At 41.2% G+C, this 21,165-nt stretch overlaps 1 protein-coding gene across 8 annotated transcripts in view; it reads right to left on the minus strand.

Moving 5' to 3' along the window:
• Positions 1-21,165, minus strand: part of AGGF1 (angiogenic factor with G-patch and FHA domains 1) — a 117,760-nt gene that overhangs the window by 37,398 nt on the left and 59,197 nt on the right. For 4 of the 8 annotated variants that reach the window (XR_005356853.1, XR_005356852.1, XR_005356850.1 and 1 more), the window contains exon 16: positions 9,147-9,315. The exons of the other annotated variants lie outside the window; for them this stretch is intronic. The gene's annotated coding sequence lies outside the window, so the exon portion shown is untranslated. The remainder of the gene's footprint in view (positions 1-9,146; positions 9,316-21,165) is intronic. 8 annotated transcript variants of the gene reach the window in all.

A 21,165-nucleotide genomic window follows, 5' to 3' on the forward strand; every position in this document is an offset into this window, starting at 1 on the left:
AAATCCTATCTACCATAATAGAAAGTAACTAGATAATATCCAACATGGATAAATGAGGAGTAAGTAATATAATACAAATTATTTAGCAATATGGAAGAAATCAATTGACTCCAGAGTGGAATTAGAAAACATGAAGTGTGGGACAAAGGATTGCTATTTTGTAAGTCTTTTTATCAATACTTGACTCTTGTAAAAATGTGTGCATATATTATTCTAATAAATATTTTAAAGGCCTAGGGAAAGGTAATAAAATAAGCCTGTATAATACTTGGTGAGAGCAAATTTCATCCATTTTGTCATTTATTGAATAATCATTTATGCTTGGCACTGGGCATCAAAATAATGATTAACAATGCACAGTGTTTAGTGATTATGAAACAGGTTTGTATATATTAGTCTTATGATTTGATTCTCACAAGTCTGTGAGGTTAACACAGAAACAAACTTACCGTGATACTGATCAATCTTAAGCTTCAAGGCCGCTCAGTGAATGAGCTGCTTCCTAACTCTGGGAACGGTCACTAGTAATATGCTCACACATGACAAGTTTTGGTAAATTATACACCCCCCCAAAATGGCCTTTTGTTAAGATGACTGTTACTTTCCAAATTCCAATGCATCATACTTCCCCTTATGTAGGCTTGGGCATTATTTCTAAATAAATACACATTTTGTATACATCTAATGTATATTCACAATTTTGTATCTTTGCTTAAAAAGGGCTCCTCCTCATATTATCAACTTCAGGCTTTATAAAACCTGAATTAATCCCTGGTATATTATACATGTATATTATACATCCCATATATACATCCATATATATATATCCATATATATACATATTATACATCCCATTTTACAAATTAATGAATAAGGGTAAGTAGCTTTGCCCAGATTTCCACATCTGGATTTAAATTCACGTATTTGAGTTGTCTGACTTCATTTTCTTTCCATTACTCCACAGTATATCTCTAGATGGTGAAAGAAAGGTTAAGAGGCATCAGCTACTTTCCTGGGAAAATCAGTACTGGAACATGGGTGGAAAGGGGGTAAACCTGAGTCATCAGGATTCATATGGTGGTGTTGGGTAACAGGTGGTGCAAAAGATACAAAAGGAAAGCTCACTGAAAACAAACCACAATGACATATAACCTATCTTCAGTGGGTTCTGCTGAGTGGTTGGAAAGAAATTGCACTAAAATACCTTCTATGAGACACCACATACTTGGAGTAGGAAAAGAAGGTCCCCTTTTTCCAGATGTTTCTCCTTTTATTTTCTTTTTCTTTTTTTTTCTTTTTTTTAGGAAAAAGAAGGAAATTGCACTAAAATACCTTCTATGAGACACCACATACTTGGAGTAGGAAAAGAAGGTCCCCTTTTTCCAGATGTTTCTCCTTTTATTTTATTTTCTTTTTCTTTTTTTTTTTCTTTTTTTTAAATTTTTAAGTAGGCTCCATGTCCAGTGTGGAGCCCAATGTGGGGCCTGAACTCTTTTCCTGAGATCAGGAAATCAAAGACTAATGGATTGAAAGAGACAGTTCTGGGGATTTAGCCCAACTCCTCAATGATGGGAGGCAGACCATGGTGAGAGGCAATATACATAGTGGTTAAGAGCATGGCTGAGGGGCACCTGGCTGGCTTAGTCAGTGGAACATGTGACTCTGGATCTCGGGTTTGTGGGTTCAAGCCCCATATTGGGTGTAGAGATTACTTAAAATCTTTTTTAAAAATGAGCATGTTTATGAGACACAGGGGTGGCTCAGCAGTTGAGCATCTGCCTTCGGCTCAGGGCATGATCCAGGATCTGGAATCGAGTCGCACATCATGCTCCTTGCGAGGAGTCTGCTTCTCCCTCTGCCTGTGTCTGCCTTTCTCTTAAGTAAATAAATAAAATCTTTTTAAAAAAAGAACATGTTTGAAGTTAGCTTCTGTCTAGAAGCTGTATGATTCTAAGCAAGTAATCTAATCTCTATGCCTCAGTTTCTTCATTTATAGACTAGGGATAGCAAAATGAGTTCATATTCCCTTATGTACAATTCAGAATCCATAACCCTAAAATTACTTCAAAACTTATTTGGTGGATAGAGCTAATCTGAACTGATTTGGAAGCAAAATCTAACCCAATAGATTCATATAAAGGTATTTATTCCATTGAATGTAAAACTTCACATGCCTCTAACAGACACATGAAAAGATGCTCAATATCATCCATCATCAGGGAAACACAAATCAAAACTATAATGAGCTATCACCTCACACCTATCAGAATAGCTAAAATCAATAACACAAGAAACAACAGGTGTTGGTCAGGATGTGGAGAAAGGGGAACCCTTTGGCCCTGCTGGTGGGAATGCAAACTGGTGCAGCTACTGTGGAAAACAGTATGGAGGTTCTTTAAAAAGGTAAAAATAAAACATCTTATGACCTAGCAATTGCACTACTGGGTACTTACCCAGAGGATAAGAAAAAATACTAATTCAAAGGGACACATACAGCCCATGTTTATAGCAGCATTATCTACAATAGCCAAACTATGGAGAGAGCCTATGTGTCCATTGACTGATCAGTGGATAAAGATGAGGTGGTATATATACAAAATAGAATATTATTCAGCCACAAAAAAAAGAAGGAAATCTTGCCATTTGCAATGACATGGACGGAGCTAGAGAGTATTATGCTAAGCAAAATAAGTCAATCAGAGGAAGACAAATACCATATGATTTCATTCATGTGGCATTTAAGAAATAAAAAAACAAGCAAAAGGTGGGAGGAAAGAGGCAAACCCCAAAACAGACTCTTAACTCTAAAGAACAAACTGATGATTACCAGAGGGGACGTGTAGGAGGAGATAGGGGAAATCAGTGATGGGGATGAAGGACTGCACTTGCTGTGATGAGCACTGGGTGTTACATGGAAGTCTACACTTAAAACTAATATTACACAGTATGTGAACTCTACTTGAATTTAGATTAAAAACTTCTATAAATTTGTATGTCTCACCAAAGAAATACTAATTAATTATGGAGTACAGTCCCCTGAAGGTGTTTTCTAATGCAAGACAGATGTGCCCATGTGCGTTTGTAAAATCCAAAGATTTTTGAAACACATCTGGTCTTACGGCTTTCAGATAAAATACCAGGGATCTGAAGCACCTCTCTATAAGGCCGCTGTAAGGATTAAATCAGTAATGCAGGAAAAGTGCGTAGAATAGTACTTGGTTCAAAATAAGTACTCCAGACATGGGTGTACTATTATCATTGGGAACCCCCTCTATAAGCATATTCCTAAGAGACATTATCTGGCATTTATCTGACTCCTAAGGAGGAGAATTCACTTGTTTATGAGACAACTAGTTCAAATACTAGACATCTCTTTCTCTTAAGATTTTATTTATTTGAGAGAGAGTAAGAGACAGAGAGAGCATGAGATGGGGAGGTTCAGAGGGAGAAACAGACTCTCTGCCAAGCAAGGAGCCCGTCTCAGGGCTTGATCCTGGGACTCCAGGATCATGACCCGACTGAGTCACCCAAGCGCCCCAAATGCTGGACATTTCTAATCTAATCTTATAGTAGCTGAAATTTGCCTTCCTCTAACTTCCCCCTACTGGTCATAGTTAGATTTTAGTATAGCTTTTGTAGATAGCTGCTGTGTCTGCCCTGAGTCTTCTTTCCTCCATGATTAATTGTTCATCATACACTGCTCCCAGACCAACCTGTTAGCTCTGCCCCAACACACTTCAATTTGCCAATATATCCTTCCAAATGTGGTGCCCAAAATAAAACCCAGAAATCCATATGGGTTCTGAGCAGCACAAGTACAGACCATGGTTTTTTTCCTGCTCCAGACTGTGAAAAACAATGGTGTCTCAGTGTGAAAACAGAAGTGAGATGGAAGGAGAAATGGAAAAACACAATCAAGGCCATTGCAGAGTTTCATTAGAAAAACATACTAAAAAAATTCAATTTCAAAGCAATTTTTTTCTGGTTTCCCTGAACTAGATGGAAAACACTGAGCAGCTTAGACCAGTTCAAATATAAGAGTCAAACAGTGTAGAAGTAAGGTCAGTGACGTTACACCAATTCATTTACTGTGAAATACTACAGACAGTACTGCTGGCGCCTGAGTGAAGGTCACGGACCATATCCCACAGCCCAAGAAAAACTAATGATATTCCAACAGGAGGAGGAGAAGAACAGAGCTAAAACAAAACAAAAAATAAAAAAACAAAACCTCTGACAAGTATCAGCACCAATTTACAGTGAATTACTGAGAAACAGAAGGATACTGCTCCCACTGGTGGGCAGCTAGATACTTCCTCATCCTTGATCCCTCTGGTTAAAAAGAACTTGAACAAATAAATCCACTGGAGGGGAAGAAATCCATTTCCAAGGTGGGCAGTGTGATCACTCACTCAAGCTGTGACGGGGAAAACATTCTTCTCCTGCAGTGGCCATCTTGGCTACCTGCATGGGGCGCCTAGAATTCTAGATGTTTTCACGTCTTGGTAAAAATCCAAGAGTTGGTTGGTGAGTACATGGGAATTTGTTATTCTATTCTTTCTACTTTGTGTGTGTTTTAAATTTTCCTAACAAAATGTTTTGAAAAATCCTCAAGCAATTATAACTTTTTAAAACAAATGATGACAGTCTAATTATGGAATCTGTCCTTTTCCCCATACAGAGATACTTTTTTAAACCTCCCCCTCTTTTTTTGAAGATACTTTTTAAACCAGAAGGTACCTTTATTAATAAACTAGCTGGGAAAATCTTAGTAATTTTTTATGTAGACCTATTAAATTATATAGTAGCTTCTAAATCTAGTAACTAAACACAGAAATAAACTATCAGAAAGAATTTTAACACTGCAAAGTGTGTTCCTAGCCATGCTGGTGAATGAAGACCATCAAGTTAATGTCTGGTTGAAAGCAAGGATGTTAGGGGATCCCTGGGTGGCTCAGCCGTTCAGCGCCTGCCTTTGGCCCGGGGTGCGATCCTGGGGTCCCGGGATCGAGTCCTGCATCGGGCTCCTGGCATGGAGCCTGCTTCTCCCTCTGCCTGTGTCTCTGCCTCTCTCTCTCTATCTGTGTCTATCATAAATAAATAAATCTTTAAAAAAAAAAGAAAGAAAGCAAGGATGTTAGTGTGAGAATGTCTAGCCTGGTTTTTCCTTTAGTCCACTGAGGAATAGCTTTGTGATCATATGACTCAGATCAAACCTAATACCAGAATCACACAGATAAAAGAGTAGTCAGAAAAACTGATTAGGCAAATAGACTTTGGCCTACTTCTGTTGAAGTGCATCTAGGAGTGGACCTCCAATTCACTTGGGCTCAAGTAAATGCTCAGAACAGGCAGACAATGCTTTGTATATGGATACTTGGCTAGAGGCAGAGCCTCCAATGTACCAGAGCTCTTGAGCACAATTTCTCATCCTGGCCCTGCCACTGACTCCAGTCACTGCTGCAGGGAATCAATTCCACATAGGCTTGGGCCAGTCTACAATATGGTCCACAATATGGACCTCTAGACTTTGCTCCAGGGTTTCTCTGACAACAAGATCTGTGATGTCTGTGGAAAGCTGCTTGGCAGTGGCACTTGCACAATCCAAAAGTGTTGAGCAATTACTACTTGTTAGGATCTGTTTAGATGGGATGTTGTAGGTGAAAGGAAATAAGGGCCCCATTGCTGGTGGTAAGTGCAGATCCAGCAGCAACACAACTGGTTCTCACTTGGATTGGGATGAGGTACAGGTAGAAGGGAGAAGTTTTGGGTTATGTGGTAGCTGTGCACTTGAACAATATGGAGGCAATGATAATGATAATGATAAAGAATGGGGACTTCATTGGCTTTTGTGACCTTTGGAAGTCTTTAAAAAATGAGATGATGAATTCAGGTTAGGCAATAATCAATTCAAGCACACTGTGAGCTTCAGGTCCATGGCAATGTTTTAAAAACTTTATCTCCTGCAGATGCAGGGAATACCGTCTTGAACATTAAGCCAATGATTTAGTCATAAGGTGATAAAGTCAAAAGGACAGTGAATGCAAACCTTAAGAGGTCTCCTATTTCAAAGTTAGGATCCTAATAGGAAAAGTTTAAGATCTTAAGATCTGGGATAGGATATTCAAGTCTGAGAATATTGACTCACGAGATTGATTTTAATGTACTTAAGCAGAACCAGTCTTCTTCCCCTTGGACAGAAGAGAACATCCTCATCCAGCTAGGAACCCCTGAAAAGAATGCACCTGAATCTTGCCTTGCAAGGTGATGCTTGTCCTCATCAAGATCTTAACCCACCTTCACTCACTATCTCCAGGATAACTGGAGCCAAGTTTTGGTTCAGGTAGGCAGGAAAATACATCATTGCTCCAATAGGAAGTAGTTTACTCAAGAAACTGAAGGCCCTGGCTATTGAATACAGCCGGGAACCTGGAGATGCTAACAAGAGAGAATCTTGAGGATGCTGGGCCAGGGTTGGTAAGTGGATAGCAGAGAAGTCATTGACAGTGGAGCGCTCCTCCTTGATATAAGCTGGCCTGGCAAAAGCCTGCAGCAGTCCACTGCAATGATGGTTTCCTGAGGCTTGGACAAAATGATGGCCTACAATAAATAAGTTGCTGGAATTTGCCTGGCAAAACTCTGAGGAAGAAGTTACAAAGCTCAGGCAAGTGGAAATATTAGAGTAATCTTTTTTGATTATTCACTTAGGGTAGATTACAAAAAGCAGTGATTAGGAATTAACAGAGGTAACATGTAATTTCAATTTCTACAAGCACTTGTTTTTCAAAGGTTTGCAGGAAACACACATAGATGCCACTTTACATAACTGAATTTCATCAAACTCTTTTGTTTCTGTCATTGTCATCAAATGAGCAATACTGGCAAACAAAGCAGTTTATTCTTGAACAGTGGAAAGTAACTGAAAAAAGTATTGTGGTAAAATATACATATATAAAATTTACCATTTAAACTAATAAAAATAAATAAATAAATAAACTAATAGTCCTACTTTCATGTAGGAAAATATTTCCCTAGGGGAAGTGGGATGGCTCCACTGAACTTGAGGACATTACTGCCTCCTGTGAACTCTGGACTCCTCGTGGCAGTAGAGCAGCAAAGAAAGGTGTTAGCATGTTGGCAAGAGGAGCTGGCTCTGATTACCGGTTACATAGTATGTGCAAGCAAGAATAAGCCTGGAATACAGAAGATAAACTGGGACATCGACTGAGGATTCTATGACTGGGGACGATGAAATGGGCGCTTGCAGCAATCATGGCCCTACAAAGACAACTAAAGCCTCCGAGTCCTCAGAGATGAAGGTCTGAAGTGGTGGAAGTAGCCTAGATGGGTCAAAGAATGGGCTGAAAGTGAGAGAAACCTGAGCAGAGTGGGAAAGGGGGATGGCAGGGTAGAGACTTGGGACCTGTTATAGCAGCAGAGCTGGTAACTTCTACTAAGTTTCCTGTATTAAATCTTTGTAGCACCTGGGCCTGGCCATTGCCTCAAAGAAGAGTCTGGACTAAATGCAGAGCATAAAGTATCTAAAATCTAAAAAAGTAAAAGGTTGAACTCTATTAAAAGCCTGTTGCAAGGGCAGCCTGGGTGGCTCAGCGGTTTAGTGCCTGCCTTCCGCCTGGGGCGTGATCCTGGAGACCCGGGATTGAGTCCCATGTCGGGCTCCCTGCATGGAGCCTGCTTCTCCCTCTGCCTGTGTCTCTGCCTCTCTCTCTCTCTCTCTCTCTTTCTGTGTCTCATGAATAAATAAATAAAATCTTTAAAAAAAATAACCTGTTGTAATTTAAAAATATGTCCTCAAAATGCTCTGATGGTCCTTCCTTCAAAAGGTGAAAACTAATTCCCTTCCCCTTAAATGTGGACAATATTTAGTGACTCACTTCTAAGGAAGAGAACACGGTGGAAGTGACGCTGTGTCTCTAGACCTCTGAGACTAAAGGAAAGGCATGTGACATCCATCTCCCAACTCCCATTCCCAGCCTGCACAACCCTCCCCGCCCCCTCTAAATCTCTCTGCCTCCCACTCCATCACTTTCTCTGGGGAAGCCAGGTGCCATGTCATATGGATTCCAAGTCACCCTTAACCATGAGGCCCACGGAGTGGGGGGTGCTTAAGCCTCCTGCCAACAGCCATGTTGTGAGGCACCTGGGAAATGGTTCTTTCAGCCCTAAATCAAGTTTTCAGATAAATGCAGCCCTTGCTTTAAATACTGGATATAATATCATGGGAGACCATGAGCCAGGACCACCCATAAGCTGATCCTGAATCCCTTACCACAGAAACTGTGGATAGTAATTGTTTGTTGGAATACGCTAAGCTTTAGAGTAATAATCCATTATGCAGCAAGGGGCAACTAACACAGTCCTTCTTCTGCAGCACAGTAGATCCTCTTGTCTGACTCTTAACTCTATCGTTGCTGCATGTGACCAGTTCTGCACGGGCTTTGACCAGCTCAGCTGTACACAGGTGCAAGCTGAAGCATCACCCTTAGGCCATGCTGTGTACCTACAAAGGGAATTCTTTTTTTTTTTTTTTTTAGATTTTTATTTATTTATTCACAAGAGACACAGGGAGAGAGAGAGAGAGAGAGAGAGAGAAGGAGGCAGAGACATAGGCAGAGGGAGAAGCAGGCTCTACACAGGGATCCCACGTGGGACTTGATCCCGGGTCTCCAGGATCATGCCCTGGGCCGAAGCCAGGCACTGAACCACTGGGGCACCCAGGGATCCCCTACAATGGGAATTCTATAAGGTATAGGGCATCGGCAAGAGGCCTTCCAGCACTCACATGATAGATAGATGCTTTCCCTTTCATCATCCACAAGCTAGGTTCTGACGTAGATTTTGTAAGACTCCTCAGAAGATTCCAATAGGTTTGAACACCACTTGCTCAGTTGTGCCTAACTTGACATTGTATTTTTCTTTTTACCCTACTCTTTATTATGAAAATTTTCAAATGTAAAGAGAAGCTGAAAGAATTTTACAACCAAAGCCATGTAACCATTACCTAGATTGTACAATTAACACTTTACTCTCTATTACATGTCTGCTCATTTATCTATCCCTCCATCTATTCATTATCTTATTTTTAAAGCATTTCAAAGTAATTTGCAGGCAATACTATAATTCACCTCTAAATACTTCAGCGTGGGGACACCTGGGTGGCTCAGCGGTTGAGCGTCTGCTTTCAGCTCAGGGCATGATCCTGGGGTCCTGGGATGGAGTCCCACATGGGGCTCCCTGCATGGAGCCTGCTTCTTCCTTTGCCTGTGTCTCTGCCCCTCTCTCTCTGTGTCTCTCCTGAATAAATAAATAAATATTTAAATAAATAAATACTCCAACGTGAATATCACTGACTAGAATCCAATATCTTTTGATAATTTTTTTCTTTTAAGGCAAAGTTTACATTCAATGAAATGCAAAAATTTTAAGTGCACCATAAAATAATTTTTGAAAAATAAATTTACCTGTGTAACCCAAACCCTCTGAAGATATATAGCACTCCCTCATGCCCATTTTCTGTCAATCCCCGTTTAAACACATACACAAACTACTGTTTTGATTTTTCTTCATTGTAGATTAGTTTTATCTGTTCTAGAACTTCATACAAATGGAAACATATAGTACTCTTGTGTAAATGGAAACATACAGTATTTCTTTCACCCAACATAGTCTAATACTTATTCATATGTTGTAGCAACAGTCTTCCTTTTTACTGCTGAGCGCTACCCCACAGCATCAACATACCAGTTTACTTATCCATTCTGTAAGTGGGCCATTTCTAGTTTTTGACTATTATAAATAATGCTGCTATGAACATTCTTATACAAGGCTGTTTGTATGCAGATATTTGCACTGAGTAAATATCTAGGAAAGGAACTGCTTGGCCACAGAGATGTGTGTTTTATTTTATAACAAACTGTCAGACCTCTCCAAAACAGGTGCACCATTTTACACTTACAACGCATCTTCAAATATATCATTCTCACTTCTCCAGTATTTCAGAATTGGCACATCTTCCCAACAATTTATTTCATAAGACCCGTGTTTCTCCTTCAATGTTCATGTGTAGTCAGGGATGTCTATGTATTTCAATATATTTTCATATGTTGAAAATATCTCACTCCCCTTCTGAATACACATCTCTTCCACAGAGAGCACATTCCTCTAGCTGACTTTGAGGGGCCATGGCATAGAGGGTAGGGTCTCTGCAGCAGAAAATGGACATTTCCCATCTTCCTGATTTTCCCGCTCAAGGAATGGCAGCACCATCCGTCCAGGTGAGTGAGTCTATACCAAGGAGTTACCCTTGGAACACTTCTTTACTCCGCATATCCAATCCATGAGTTAGCACTGCCCAGTCTGCCTCTCACTTCTCTGGCTGCCATTCAAGTCTAAGCTTTCAGCTTTGCCTGACCTACTGCAATAATCTCTTGGATGGCATTATATTCCCTGACTTTTGCCCACCTCTTTACAATCTATTCAACATTCTGCAGCCAAACTGATTTTCTCAGTATTAAGGAAAAAGCATTCAGTTGGGCACCATTCAGTATGATGTTAGCTACGAGGTTTTTGTAGAAGCCCTTTAGGTTAAGGGAATTTCCTTCTGTTCCAAGATGGCTAAGTCATGAATGGATACTGAATCCTGGCAATGCTCTTGGTATGGTAAATTACAGGAACTCTGTTACCGAATTACTGAAGGGGATTAGCTAAATGGGAGATAGAGTTGGAAGGACAGAGCAAGATGGAACTGTCTGAAATAACTGGCTGCATTATGCTCTGGTAAAAGCAAAACTAGAGGCTATCTGGCAGTCTCTGCTACCTCCATGATTCTAAGGCAAGTGAGTACATAGCATGTACTCTGAAACTACAGATTCCATCTCAGTCTGTGGTGGACAACTGGGATCCACTCTTCAACTCTCAGAGCACTGTCTTGGGATGCCCCTAGAAAGTTTTGAGTAGTATCCATTCCATCTGCCTTGTTGTCCTTCCACAAACAGCAATTATGACATCTCCAAAATGAAACTGGGGGTGCAGATTACTTCCTATTTATAGGCAGTCCTTATAATTAGCTATTAAACGTCAAGGGCCAAACCCCAAAGTGAAATCTACTTATCAGAGGACAATTAATTAAATTTGACTTTCTCATTAGAAACCTATAGTTTCCCTAACCTTTCATTCAGGACATGGATTCCACGTGATGAATGTCACCTTAAAATTTGTTCTATCAGTCACAACACTCTATTTTACCTACAGAATGGGAGAAAATATCTGCAATACATACATCTGACAAAGAACTTGTATGAAGAATACAAAATAAACTAGTACAATTCAACTATGAAGACAGAAATCAATTAAATATAGGCAAAATTTTTGAAAACACACTTCATGAAACAAGATATATTAATGACCAATAAACACTTGGGGAGGGGCATGTGGGTGGCTCAGTGGTTGAGCGTCTGCCTTTGGCTCAGGTTGTGATCCCGGGGTCCTGGGAGCAAGCCCCTCATTGGGGTCCCCGCAGGGAGCCTGCTTTTCCCTCTGCCTGTGTCTCTGCATCTCTCTCTGTGTCTCTCATGAATAAATAAATAAAACCTTTTTAAATAAATAAATAAATTTTAAAAATGGTAGCATTGGGGTGCCTGGGTGGTTCAATCAGTTAAGTGTCTGCTTTCAGGTTGGGTCACGATCCCAGGGTCCTTGGATCAAGCTCCATATCAGGCTCCCTGCTCAGTGGGGAGTCTGCTTCTCTCTCTCCTATGCCTGTCATTCTGCCTACTTGTGCTCTCCTTCTCTGTCAAATAAGTAAAAAAAATAAAATGGTAACATTTTATTGTACATAAATTGTACTGTAAAATTCATTTTAAAAAACAACAATAAAAAACAAATTCCTAAATGCTGATCTAGCTGTCCATTGTCACCTAAGGAGCATCTACTATACTGAGGCCCCTCGGGGCAAATATGTACCTGGCTCCCAGGCCATCATGTAGTCTCCTAACATGGAGAGGACTAGCCCTACATGAACCCCAACATGGGGCCTGGACCAGGTGCAGGCTGGCGGGCCTTCTGTGCTCCCCTTACCCTCAGATCCCACTTAACTTTTTCAAGGGAATGAAGGGCACCTTCTCCCAAGTAGGGGAGCTCACCTGGTCTCAGGAAGGAGGGGAAGTGGGGTGTAAGGAACAGGATATCCCCTTGTCCTGTTTACAACTCATTCAGGGACACCCATCATGGTTTATTGATGACTCATGCCAGGCTGCACACAGTGGTGAGTGTTCAACCTGCTATCCTATTCAATTCTTGTCATAACCCTAAGCCTGACTCCTTCTGTTATGCCAGTTCAAAGAGGAAAAGGCAAAGGAAGTAGAGAAGCTAAGAACCTGTTCCAAGCTCTCAGAGCTACTACATGGCAGGGCTGAACCCAAGCAGCACGATGTCAAAGCCTGTGTTCTGAAGCCCCGTACTGCTTTGCTTGTGAGCTAGCTCTGCTTTTGATCGTCACGACCGTCCTTCCCCTTACCACGCTGCCCCAAGTGCACACGGTTGGGGGCAGGCCCAGAGGACAGTGTTCTGAACAAACAGGACCTAGGCCAGGAACACAGAGTCCTGTTCTCCTCCCTGCTCCAAGCTACATCAAGGGCACCCCAAGTTCAGACTCACATTAAGTCATTTTCTCTGTGATTCAAATACAGAAGTACTTTGGAGAGTCACACAGCAGTCTGGCTATTCCTGTGGAAATATGTAATTTAAGGGGAAAATGGAACTCTGTGTCGCATTCAAATTAAGAACTATCTGAAGAAAGGAGAAAAATATCCCATCCTATTGAGTCATGAGGAAAATACTTACTGTATATCAGGAATGTAAAAGTAGCCTCTGTTTGGAAGTGCAAATCAAATGGGGCCTTGAGCTTATTTCAAGTATTTTTTCTTTTTCTTTTTCTTTTTTTTTAAAGATTTTATTTATTTACTCATAGAGACAGAGAGAGAGAGGCAGAGACACAGGCAGAGGGAGAAGCAGGCTCCATGCAGAGAGCCCGACGTGGGACTCGATTCAGGGTCTCCAGGATCACACCCCGGGCTGCAGGCGGCGCTAAACCGCTGTGCTACCAGGGCTACCCCTCAAGTATTTTTTCATGAAGTATTTTCATTTTCACAACTTGATAAGGCTTCCATATTAAACCAAAGTCAAATGATTTTATATGCTAACTTGAAAACCCTTAAGATCAATGCATTCAACTCCTTTTGAAAAGAACAAACATACTGCAACTGTTCTTTGTAAACAGATTATCATGGCATATAGGTCATTAGTCATTAAGGAACAAGATCCTAGGGATGGGGCTCCTGGCTGATTTTTCTTTGCTCTTGCCCAGAGCATGAAGCTCAGTGTGGGGTGGACACCTCATTTTTCTTGGGCCAACACTCCTTTTAATCAGGGGACCGAAGTCCTCTTCACTGGGGAAACTCCTTCCCCCATTCTGAGTCAAGCAACAGTGGCCAAATCCATCCACCTGACCATACAGGAGAGAAAGCTGGCTGAGCTGGATCTCAACATGCCCTGTCCCAAGATTCTTCACAGTTCCATTAAAGAAAGAGCACAAATGGGGACCTGACAGCCCAAGTGCTGCTGGCAGCTGTGTTTTTGGCTGAGACGGGAAAGTTGCTGTGAGAGAAATAGCCCTCAGGCTTTTCCTCTTTGAGTGGGGATGCACCCCAGCCACCAACCAGGTGTCCTCCAGGGATTTGGTTCCATATGGGATCACACATCAAAGACAAGGCACTATATCACAAACACAAGGTGGTCTATAAGGCACCTGTGGTCTACTTTCATTCTTCTCAAATCCAAGCTAAAGTTACAAAATCAAAGCATTCTTGGCCGCCATTTATAAACAAGTAACCATACTTTGCAGCTTCTATTCTGCCTCAAGTGTCCTGGGGGGCATTTCAGGCCATTCCTATCGTGTAACCCTCCCAACAACCTCACAGGGCAAGGAAGCTACTATTATCAGCCCCCTGTTACAGACACACAAACCAAACAAAATTGGATGCTGAATATTTTGAGATCTTAGTAACTTACCCACACTCACACCATCACTAGCCTTCTGCCCTCACTCTGAGGGCAGCCGTAACACTGCACGGTCTAGATGTGGACTCCTGCTAACCATTCTTGCATAGGCATGAACTACAAAAACAAACCTAAACCAAAAGCCTGGTAACATTCTCCTTTGTTTTAAAAAAACAGGGAGCTACCAAATGGGAAGCTGAACCCAGTGTCTAGAGTTGACCCAGAAAGCCCATCAAACTGGAAATTTCATTCACACACAGTATTGATCCTACAGATAGACACCAGGGAGGGAGCTGAGGGGAGAACTAAGGAAGAGCCTCAGGTTTCTACAGAACGGGCCTTTTTAAAAGTATTTTTTCCTACTGTGGTGAAATATACATAAAACTTAACATTTAACCCTTTTACCTATTTATTTTCAAAGATTTTATTTATTTATTTTACAGAGAGAGTGAGCAGGGGGAGGGGTGGGGGGAGGGGGAGAGTGAGAGAATCTCTAGCAAATGGAGCCAGACATGGGGCTCGATCTCACAGCCCTGAGATCACCACCTGAGCCAAAATCAAGAGTCGGATGATTAAATGACTAAGCCACCCAGGCGCTCCTCTATGTTAACCCTTTAAAGTGTACACTTCGGTGGCATTAAGTACATTCACATTGCTGTGCAACCATTACCACCATCCATCTCCAGAACTTTTTCACCTAAACTGAAACTCTATGCCCATTAAACATCAACTCCCATCCCCACCCCCAGCCCCAGGCAATCTCCTTTCACTTCCTGTCTTTATGAACTTGATACTGACTACCTCAAATAAGTGGTATAGTATAGGCTTTGAATTTTCAGCTCCTCCGAGTACTTACTGAAACCTACTACTTGTCTAGCACTGTGTTAGATTTTATGGAGGGAATATATAAAATATGCGATCCAATTCCTGCCACGGAGATCATCATACAGTTGACCCTTGAACAACACAGTTTGTATCACGCAGGTTCATTTATATATGGATTTTTAAAAATCAATACAGCACTGTAAATGCACTTCTTTTCCTTGTGATTTTTCTTAATATTTTTTCTCTAGCTTACTTTTTTGAAAGAATATAGTATATAATAAACATAAACTACAAAATACGTGTCAGTTGACTGTTTATGTCATTGGTGAGGCTCTGATTTTCAGCAAGCTGTTAGTAGTTAGTTTTGACTAAGTCAAGTTATATGCAGATTCTTGACTCCCATTGGTGGTGGGGGGTGGTCGATGCCCCAACTCCTGTGTTGTTCAAGGGTCAGCTGTAGTTGAGCTGTGAAGGCAAGGTTAACTTCTAAAAAACAATGTGAATGTTTACATGCAAGATACCAACTGGAGGACAGGAGAAAGTTAGATGAGAGAGATCCTTACAAGCTGGATAGTCTAAGAAATCTTCATAGGAGGGACACCTGGGTGGCTCAGCAGTTGAGCGTCTGCCTTTGGCTCAGGGAGTGACCCTGGAGTCCCAGTATCGAGTCCCACGTCGGGCTCCCTGCAAGGAGCCTGCTTCTCCCTCTGCCTGTGTCTCTGCCTCTTTCTCTGTGTCTCTCATGAATAAATAAATAATTTTTTAAAATCCTCATAGGACTAGTGACTCGAGGAATGAGAATAAAGTTTGGTGCATAGAGAGGAAGGTTCTGGATTAACTAAATCATTCACAAATCCAGGCAGGATGGATCTTTCCAAGCAGCGAGAGCCAAAGCCAATGGGCCACAGCATTTTCATCCAGTCTCTCCAAGGATAGGATGATTAAACCTAGCTCTTAGAATCTACACATGCAATGGTTTTCTTTTCCTATTGCAAAATAGACACAAAAGAAAATCAAAGGTTCCTTGTTGTTGTTATTCTTTATTATTATCTCAGAAAATAGCCAAACCAGCTCTTTTGTGCAAGTTTGTCTTTTTCACTTGGCAAAAGGAATTGGCAAGGACTTCTGAAACTTGTGTGGAGTGTCTGACACCAGGGTCAGGTCATATCAACTCTGACCACAGCTGGGGACACGGACCCCTGGAGTTGTGGTGAGATAAGCCTCCAGATGTTCACTCTAACCAGCATACAGGTGATTTAAACAAGCAGTCCACATCACCACCCCACCCCTGCCAGCACTTTGAGCAAGTGGCCAGAGAAGCAGCACCCAACAGATCACTTTCTGAGTATAACCCTCAAGGGACTCTGTGTAAGACTAGGAAGGCCAGGGCACCTGAGCGGCTCAGCGGTTGAGTGTCTGCCTTGGGCTCAGGGTGTGATCCTAGAGTCCGGGATCAGGATCGAGTCCTGTATCGGGCTCCCCACATGGAGCCTGCTTCTCCATTCCTGTATCTCTGCCTCTCTCTCTCTGTCTCTCTCTGTCTCTCTGTCTCTCCTGAATGAATAAAATCATTAAAAAAAGAAAGTGGTAAAAAAACAAACCATAAAGTAGTCCTTACTTTAGATATGCACATTCCTTAATGTGTCTCACGGCACACAGGTGGACTTGACTGTCCATGCAACTGAATGTTTGTTAACAGAAACTGCAAGTGTGGGGCCATGTGAAGCAGCCAGAAAGTGTACATGGGCCTTTACAAGGAATTTTACAACTCTAAAAGAAGAAAAAGGTAAGACGGTAGCAAGTAGGACCTGCAAGCCTCCCATAGTCAAGGGCAAGGAGTGGTCCATGGTGAAGGGGTGCACGTAAAGCAACAGAAAACAGGATGGAGACCTGATGGATTCTGAAAAGGTACTGAAATTCTGAGACAAATCCTTGTACTACTTCTTCCCCATAGTTCTGAGAAATGGAAATCAATGTCTAATGCCTCTCTCTGAGTGTTCCCATAGAAGTGGCTGCTACCAGGGCTTTCTTTTCATTCGGGTGACATGGAAACGGCACCCCTGGGAGCTCTACTTTCTAGAGATGGCTACATGGCTGAGGACGGAGCAGCAGCTCAGCGTCCTGGAGAGCACCAGGGCAGGTAACGGGTATCAGGGAAAAGGGAGAACTACAGACCGCGGGAGAGCTACTTAGTACTAATCTGTCATCCATCCATTCTCATTTATTACTTTCTGCTACGTAGTGAGCATGATGAATCTCAGCTTTGGCCCACAATATTGCAGTCGTCCGACTGGCCTACCGGTCTCCTGTACATTTTATTCAAACACCTCCCCGCTATGTCCCCAAAGCCGTATACTTAAAATCTAAATCTATTAACTGTCTGGCTTAAAACTTCCTCCAGGATAAACTTCAAGCTTAGGTCACTATGTTTCAAGCAAAAAGAAATGTGCATTTATGTGTATTTATAGTGAAAATGCAGGGTTTCCAAGATATATTTAAATAATTACCTAAGTCTTCAAGCAAAAAGCCATCCAATGAAATAAGCATAAAGTCTACGTTAACATGTTTTCTGACAGTACATGGCAAAATGAGAAAGCTAAAAAAATAAGGAAGTTGGGTCTGAAAAAGTCAAGAGGTAAGGATTGAAAATAGTCCACTCTGCAGGAATAACTTTTGTTATAATTGTAATGACAAATATAAAATGAAGACATTATCCGAAAGACACATATTCATAGTTAACCAATTAAGCCTCTTCATTTTGGCATGCATTACTTTCTTACCCGCCCTGCTGCCCCAGCTCTGCTTCCTGGGGTCACCTCTCAGAGTGCCTGCCTTCTGTTCTTGCCTCAGTCACTGCACTTGGGGGGAGGGGGTGCAGCTAAGAAAGTAGATACCAGAGTGGCCCCAGAAAGTAGAAGCTTAGAATGTCTGAAGCTCCAAACCTCGGGATGGGGTTCTGGAACCAGATTTTTTAGCTATCTGATAGTAACAAGGACTCCATTTCTACTGGTAAGGGAGTGATGATAACCCTTGGTGTGCTGTAATGGTAGAATAAAGATTCTCACCTGTAATGGATTAAGATGAGGAACAGATGAAAGGGGAAATGTTTATTCAGTAGCTTTGTCTGATCCTATTAAATATGTACATCTAGAAGGAGCTAGCCTGATACACCATTAGAACAGCCTATTAAATTGTCACCTAAGGTGCCATTTGGGGAATGATATCTGTAGGGTTAGGGCACTGTTCTCTAGAGCAAACTGCATGATTTATGGGTCTGTGTCCCCAGTAACTAGAATACATGGGTTCTCAACACTGTATAAGCTATACACAAAACCTGGATCCATATCGTGTCTTTTAATATGGGTATTACAAGTAGCTAGATCAGACTGAAATCTTGCCACTTGCAACAACATGGATAGAACTAGAGTATTATGGTAAGTGAAATAAGTCAGAGAAAGACAAATACCATGTGATTTCACTCACATGTAGAATTTAAGAAAGAAAACAAAGAAAAAAGAGACAAACCAAAAATTAGACTCTTAACTATAGAAAACAAACTGAGGGTTACCAAAGGGGAAGTGGGGGGTGGGGGTGGGTGAAATAGGTGATGGAGATAGAGTACACTTACAATGAGCACTGAGTCATGTACAGAATTACTGAATCGCTATACTGTAAACCTGAAACTAATATAACACTGTATGTTAACTACCCTGGAAATAAATAAACAAATAAATTTTTGTTTTAAAGGTAGCTAGATCATTCCCTTCTCCCAATCCTCAACTCTTTAAACCACCTTCCACTTTTCTCTAGGTCAGCTACGTTGTAGGTTGTAGGCAGCTGCTAACCACTGCTCCCATCCCCTCCCAAAAGAGTAATTCTGAGAATACTTTTCCAGCTAATCTTCCCCACCCATTGTCCATTCCTGCTATTTCCTACCAGGTGCATATCTAGGAATCAGAAATGAAAAACGACACATCACTACCAACCTTAGAGAAATAAAAAGAACCATAAAGGAATACTGGGTACAACTGTATACCAACACATTAGATAACTTGGATGAAATGGACAAACTCCTAGAAAGATATGAACTATCAAGGCTGAATGAAGAAGGAAGAGGTGAGGGGTGCATGGGTGGTTCAGTCAATTAATTGTCTGCCTTCATGATCCTGGGGTTCTGCAATCCAGCCTCATGTCTGCTTCCCTACTCTGTGGGGAGCTTGCTTTTCCCTCTCCCTCTCCCTCTGCTGCTCTCACCACTTATGCTCTCTCTCTCTCTCATATAAATAATTTTTTTTTTTTTTAAAGGAGGGACGTCTGGGTAGCTCAGCAGTTGAGTGTCTGCCTTTGGCTCAGAGTGTGATCCCCCAGGTCGAGTCCCATATCGGGCTCCCTGCATGGAGCCTGCCTCTCCCTCTACCTAAGTTTCTGCCTCTCTCTGTGTGTCTCTCATGAAAAAATAAATAAAATCTAAAAAAAAAAAAAAAAAAAAAAAAAAAAAAGGAAGAGATGATCTGAATAGATCTGTAACAAATGAAAAGATTGAATTAGTAATAAAAAACTATTCATAAAGCTCAGGCCCAGATGGCTTCACTGTAGAAGTCTACCAAACATTTAAAAAAGAACAAGAATTCTTCACAAACTCTTCCAGAAAAAGAGAAGAGGAAGGGATACTTTTCAACTCATTTTATGAGGCCAGTATTATCTGACACCAAAACCAGACGAAAGTGTCACAAGGAGCTACAGACCAAATGCACATACAGAATGTACCAAAAGAGTATGATGCAAGTACACAGCCCTATAATTTTATGTCTTTGAGGTAATCTCCATAAACAGCTTTCTTATGATGGGTTTTCTGTAAGGTCAGACAGCAGATTTCAAGGCTACAATCTTTGGCAAGCATCTGGGGAGTAAATATTCTGTGTTACCAATGAAATGCAGGTCTTTATGCTTTGCTAACTTCCAGAGTTGGGGATAGAAATGAGGTCTTCAGATGAAAACTAAATGTTAGTTTTTTATTGTTAAATGCATGACGAAAGTTAGGGGAACTGCCACTACTAAAGCAAGAACTGACGAGCATTTTTCTTGCTGAAACTTGAACACAGAATGTAGGACAAAGAAGAGTTATTAGATATTTAAGATATATTTTATAATTCATTTAAAATTTCATTTAAAACTACAAGAAAGATATTTTAGATTATAAGAAAATTTAAGCATTGAATCAAACGCAAAAAAGGCTCCATTTCTCTGGATTCGAAAATACATCCAAAACACATCTTGCTAGGATAACAAACATGTAATTCCAGGAGTCGAAACCCTACACTTTTTCAAGTCTGGCTTAAATGTTGCCAGTCTTTTTTTTTTTTTTTTTTTTTTTTAATGTTGCCAGTCTTAAAAAACTGTAGCTGTTTTCAAATTAGTGTGGCACTTGAATGTTTCCTCTTATATCATTTTTCACTTTCTTCTTGGTGTTGCGTTTGTCTTACTATCTCACTGAGGTGTAATCTTCTTGAGGGCAGGAATGATTTCTCCAATCGCCAGACTCCTGCTCAGGTTTAGAATAGTGCTTTTGCTCATAACCAGCACTTTTTTAAAAAAAGATTTATTTCTTTATTCATTCATCCATGACAGACATAGAGAGAGAAGAGAGGCAGAGACACAGGCAGAGGGAGAAGCAGGCTCCGTGCAGGGAGCCCGACGCGGGACTCGATCCCGGGTCTCCAGGATCGCGCCCTGGGCCCAAGGCAGGCATCAAACCGCTGAGCCACCCAGGGATCCCCATAACCAGCACTTATTAAAAACTGTTCTGTGAACTAATGAAAATATCGTGTATCTCATTACATGGTCAGTCTAAAGCCAAACAGATTTTTTAAATACTCAAAGCAAATAAAGGATTGCCAGATATGGTAATCTTTAAAAATACAATAATCCTTAAAAATTTCATTATGAGGCACCTAGGTAGCTTAGCCAGCTAAACGTCTGCCTTTGGCTCAGGTCATGACCCCAGGGCCCTGGGATTGAGCCCAGCATAGGGCCTCCCTGCTCAGCCGGGAGTCTGCTTCTCCCTGTTCCTCGTCCTTCCTGATGCACTTGCTCTTGCTCTCAAATAAATAAATAATCTTAAAAAAAAAATTTTTTTTTATGAATTAAGCCATGAATAGGAGGTAACTGAACCAGAGTCATTTATACAAGTTGCTGTTCTTTTCAATCAGATTTATAGAAAAAAAATGAGATTGAAGAAAAATTGCTTGAACCAAAGGATGTAAA

This window comes from Canis lupus, chromosome 3, assembly GCF_011100685.1.
Source record: "Canis lupus familiaris isolate Mischka breed German Shepherd chromosome 3, alternate assembly UU_Cfam_GSD_1.0, whole genome shotgun sequence".
NCBI classification, from domain to species: Eukaryota; Metazoa; Chordata; class Mammalia; order Carnivora; family Canidae; genus Canis; species Canis lupus.